Source organism: Leptonychotes weddellii, chromosome X (assembly GCF_054177405.1).
Source record: "Leptonychotes weddellii isolate Sample4059 chromosome X, ASM5417740v2, whole genome shotgun sequence".
Classification (NCBI taxonomy): Eukaryota; Metazoa; Chordata; class Mammalia; order Carnivora; family Phocidae; genus Leptonychotes; species Leptonychotes weddellii.
The window spans coordinates 55,708,619-55,714,271 of record NC_138385.1 but is presented as its reverse complement, the minus strand read 5'-3'; the positions used below and the strand labels follow the sequence as shown (position 1 = coordinate 55,714,271).

The 5,653-nt window shown below is 39.9% G+C and overlaps 1 pseudogene; it reads right to left on the bottom strand.

Moving 5' to 3' along the window:
- Window positions 1-274: 274 nt before the first annotated feature.
- Window positions 275-1,443, bottom strand: LOC102737022 (tubulin alpha-1C chain pseudogene; annotated as a pseudogene).
- Window positions 1,444-5,653: the final 4,210 nt, after the last annotated feature.

Genomic DNA, 5,653 nt, shown 5'->3' with positions numbered 1-5,653 from the left:
AGAGGGTTCAAAGCAAAATTCAACTTTGGAAAAGTGAGGTTAAAAAAATCATTCTCTGGTAGTGTTGCTATTATAATTCAAATCATAAAGAAAAAAATTTAAAGAAGTAGAGTAACATCTGTGAATAACTTGAAGAAAACAAAGAAGCAACCCACAGAATGGGAGAAGATATTTGCAAATGACACTACAGATAAAGGGCTGGTTTATAAAGGGCTGGTATCCAAGATCTATAAAGAACTTCTCAAACTCAACACCCAAAAAACAGATAATCAAGTCAAAAAGTGGGCAGAAGATATGAACAGACACTTCTCTGAAGAAGACATACAAACTGGATGGTACGCTTGGTCTTGATGGTGGCAATGGCAGTATTGACATCTTTGGGAACCACGTCGCCCCGGTACAACAGGCAGCAAGCCATGTATTTACCATGCCGAGGGTCACATTTCCCCATCTGGTTGGCTGGCTCAAAGCATGCGTTGGTGATCTCTGCTACAGAAAGCTGTTCATGGTAGGCTTTCTCAGCAGAGATGACGGGGGCGTAGGTGGCCAGAGGGAAGTGGATGCGGGGATAGGGCACCAGGTTGGTCTGGAATTCTGTCAGATCAACATTCAGGGCTCCATCAAATCTGAGGGAAGCAGTGATGGAGGACACAATCTGGCTAATAAGGCGGTTTAGGTTAGTGTAGGTTGGGCATTCAATATTGAGGCTTCTACAACAGATGTCATAGATGGCCTCATTGTCTACCATGAAGGCACAATCAGAGTGCTCCAGGGTGGTGTGGGTAGTGAGGATGGAGTTGTAGGGCTCAACTACAGCTGTGGAAACCTGGGGAGCTGGGTAAATGGAGAATTCCAGCTTGGACTTCTTGCCATAATCGACAGAGAGATGTTCCATCAGCAGGGACGTGAACCCGGAACCAATTCCCCCTCCAAAGCTGTGGAAAACCAAGAAGCCCTGAAGACCTGTGCACTGGTCAGCCAGCTCCCGAATGAGGTCCAAGACAAGGTCAATGATCTCCTTGCCAATGGTGTAGTGCCCTCGGGCGTAGTTGTTGGCAGCGTCCTCCTTGCCGGTGATGAGCTGCTCAGGGTGGAAGAGCTGCCGGTAGGTGCCGGTGCGAACTTCATCAATGACCGTGGGTTCCAGGTCTACAAACACGGCCCTGGGCACATGCTTGCCAGTGCCCGTCCCACTGAAGAAGGTGTTGAAGGAGTCATCTCTTCCCCCGATGGTCTTGTCGCTTGGCATCTGGCCATCGGGCTGGATGCCGTGTTCCAGGCAATAGAGCTCCCAGCAGGCGTTGCCGATCTGGACACCAGCCTGGCCCTCCTGGATGGAGAAGCACTCACGCATGACTGAGACTTATAGGGTTCCTCGGGGCGGGAGCATGCGAGGGGACGGCGACAAGGTTCTCCAGCTGACAGACTACCAAGGAGTCCGGGGGAGAAGTAACTGTATTCACATTTCTGTATTCTTTTTTCTCTTTATTCTTAAGATTGCTTAATCTCTATTAATCTCTCTTCAAGTTCACTAATTCTTCCTTCTGCCAGTTAAATATAGTCTTTAAATCTACTAGAGCCTCTCTAGTGAATTTTTCACTTTTATTATTGTACTTCTAAACTCCAGAATTTTTATTTTTAAAAAAATAATATATCTTTGTATTGAGACATCGTCTTCCTTTAATTCATTAAGCAAGGTTTCCTTTAGTTCTTTCTTTTTTTAGTTTTTATTTAAATTCCAGTTAGTTAACAGTGTAATATTAGTTTCAGGCATATAATATAGTAATTCAACACTTTGATACAATAGCTGGTGCTCATCACAAGAGCACTCCTTAATCCCCAACACCTATTTTACCCATTCCCCCACACACCTCCCCTCCAGTAACCCTCAGTTTGTTCTCTATGGTTAAGAGCCTGTTTCCTGGTTTGCCTCTCTTTTTCCCCTTACGTTCATCTGTTTTGTTTCTTAAATTCTATACATGAGTGAAATCATATTGTATTTGTCTTTCACTGACTTATTTCACTTGGCATAATACTTTCTAGTTCCTTCCATGTCATTGCAAATTACGAGACTTCATTTTTTTAATGGTTGAGTAATATTCTGTTGTATATATACACCACATCTTTTTTTATCCATTCATCAGTTGATGGACATTTGGGCTCTTCCCGTAGTTTGGCTATTGTTGATACTGCTGCTATAAACATCAGGGTGCATGTATCCCTTTGAATCGGTATTTTTGTATCCTTTGGGTAAATACCTAGTAGTGCAATTCCTGATGATGAGTGATGTTGAGCATCTTTTCATATGTCAGTTGGCTACCTGTATGTCTTCTTTGGAAAAATATCTATTTATGTCTTCTGTCCATTTTTAAATTGGATTATTCATTTTTGGGGTGTTGAGTTTTATAAGTTCTTTATAGATTTTGGATATGAATTCCCTCTAGTTCTTTGAGTATATTTATTATAATAGCAAATCTGCAATCCTTGTTTCCCAAATCTAACATCAAAACCCTCTCATTGGCAGTTTCAGTTTCTGCCTCCTTTCTTGTGTACAAGTTATACTTTCCTGTTTTTTTTCATTTCTAATATATATTTATATCTTAAATGGGATATTTTAGATAATATATTGTAGCAACTCTATACTGACCCTCCCTCTCTCAGGGTTTATTGTTATCATTGTTTGCTTGTTTTTGTTTTTGTTTAGTGTTATGGATGTACTATTTTAGTGAAGCCTATTTCCCCTATCATGTACAAACCCTAATGTCATTCCTTAGAAGGCACAGTTTTGGGCATGCATGCAGTCACTCTGAAATGACAGTGGTTTTGCAGAGCTCCTTTCTTTCTTTTTTTTTTTAAATTTTATTTTATTATGTTATGTTAATCACCATACATTACATCATTAGTTTTTGATGTACTGTTCCATGATTCATTGTTTTTGTATAACACCCAGTGCAGAGCTCCTTTCTGCCTCTTTCTCTAATCTCTCTGTTAAGCTGTCTGCCTTTGTTGGTAAAACAGAGCACTGTTAGGCACCACTAATTGCCGGCTAATTGCTCTACTGTTTTAACAATGCACTGTGGCATACATTGCTCCTCAGTCTGATCCAATTAAACTTGGACCCCTTTGCAGAGGTAGTTTTTGAGGCCAGGCTTTGAGTTTTGCTCTGACTCCAGGAGGGCTTTTTTTAGTTGTCTCTTTCCCTCAGTCTCTCTAGTAAATTGGTCTACAGTTAATTTAGTGTGGTCTCATGAAGCTACTAGCCTCTTAGTTACCTACCACAAAAATCTCCAGTGTTTCAAAAGCATCCTTTGGCTTGAACTTCCCCACACCGTGCTCCAAATAAAGTCAGTTCTCTTTGGGAGAGTTTCAGAGTTCTCTATTCTTATGGCTGTCCTTGAACAAAATCTCTGTGTTACCGCTCCAGAGCTGGAGTTGGGAACAGTGACCTGTATCAGAGGTCGCCTACTGTGTTGCCTTTCTTGATGTGGAAAATATCCTGTAAGTCAGCTGGGGTGAGGGTGATAGATGACAAATGTTTTTTGGCCTGCCATGCCTAGGTTAGAGCTTCCATACTATTAGTTAAGTCTGGTTGGGAGAAAGAAACCCCATCCTCTCAATCATGCTTGGTTGGAATAGAGCTGCTACATGAATCTGGGAAATTGAGAAATGCTGGTTGCCTACCCCTCCTGGAAACAAACCCCATCATTTTTGATTTACTTGTCCACAGTAGAGCTTATGGCACTGAGCTTAGATTCTCACTGCTTTTACCAAGATTTAGTACATTTTCTTGAATAAATATCTTTTCCTTTGCTCTATACCCTTAGGAACATTTCCAGAGATTTTAAATGGTTGTTTTTTAAAAATAATCTTCACCAGTTATGGTTGTTTTGCTGGGAAGAGGGTTCATGGAGCATTTCATGCCTCCATTCTGGAAGTAATCCTCTATATAATGTTTTACAAAACTTTTGTAATATTTTCTAGAGTGGCTGTATCATTTTACATTCCCATCATCAATATAGGGGAATCCTTAAGCTGGTGCATCCTCACCAGCATTTAACATTTATCAATATTCTCTGTGTTCTCACCAGCATTTGCCATTATAAATATTTTTTATTTTAGCCACCTGGTAGATATGTAATGGTCTTTATTTGCACTTTTCTGATAAGTGATGAATGTTTGCATATGCTTTTTAGTCATTTGTACATTTTCTGTGTACTTTTTTGTTTTTGTTTTTTTTTTTAAAGATTTTATTTATTTATCTGACAGACAGAGAGAGAGAACAAGTAGGCAGAGAGACAGGCAGAGGGAGAGGGAGAAGCAGGCTCCCCGCAGGGGACCCTGGGATCGTGACCTGAGCCGAAGGCAGCCGCTTAACCGGCTGAGCCACCCAGGCGCCCCTGTTTTTGTTTTTTTAAAAAGATTTTATTTATTTGAGAGAGAGAGTGAGAGGGAGCATGAGCAGGGGAAGAAGCAGAGGGAGAGGGAGAAACAGACTCCCTGCTGAACGTGGAACCAGAAATGGGGCTTGAACCCAGGACTCTGAGATCATGACCTGAGCCGAAGTCAGATGCTTAACTGACTGAGCTACCCAGGCACCCCCATCTGTGTTCTTAGTTTGGATTTTACTAATGGCTATTAATGTTGAACATCTTTTCTTGTGTGTGTTTGCCAACTGTATATTTTCTTTGGTGAAACATCTGTTTAAGTCTCTTGTCCATTAAAAAATAGGGTTCTTTGTTTTCTCACTATTTAGAAAGTTATCTATACATTTTTTGTTGAATATGTGATTTTTTATTTCACTTGATTTTTGACAAAAGTACAAAGGAGGGGCACCTGGGTGGCATAGTTGGTTAAACATCTGACTCTTGGTTTCAGCTCAGGTTGTGAGATTGAGCTCTGCGTTGGGCAACATGCTCAATATGGAGTGTGCTTGAGATTATCTCTCTCTTTGCCCCTCCCACTTGTGCTCTCTCACTCTCTCAAATAAATAAACAAATCTTTTTAAAATAAGAATAAAGGAAATTCAACAGAGAACTGATAATTTTTTCAATAAATAGTACTGGAATAGCTGGATATCTGTATGGGGGATAAAGCAAACTATGACCTCTACCTCACACCATACACATACAAAAATGAAATATACAGCAATATAAAGTGATGAAATGGAAGGAGTTAAACTTTCAGAATGGTGGAGTGAAGAACTTGGTAAATCCTCTCTCTTCCTAGTTTATTCCTTTTTTGTTGCTGTACAGTATCCCATCAAATGAATGTATCATGGTTTATCTATTTCGTGGTACATAAATAATATTCCAACAAACCTGTTTTTAAAAAGCATGAATACTAATACATATAACAACATGGATGAAAAAAACAATATGGATGAATCTCAAAAAATTATGCTGAATTTAAAAAGCCAGACATAAAACAGTACATACTGCATGACTTCACCTACTGGAATTCTAGAAAAGATAAAACTAACCAGTTATGGCCAAAAACAGATCAGTGGCTTCCTGAGGCTGGGAGTTGGATAAGGAGCATGAAGCAATATATTGGAGTGATAAAAATATTCTATTTTTTTATTGGGGTGGCAGTTACATGGATGTATATATTTCTCAATGTTCATTGAACCATAGACATAAAAAACTGGTAAGTT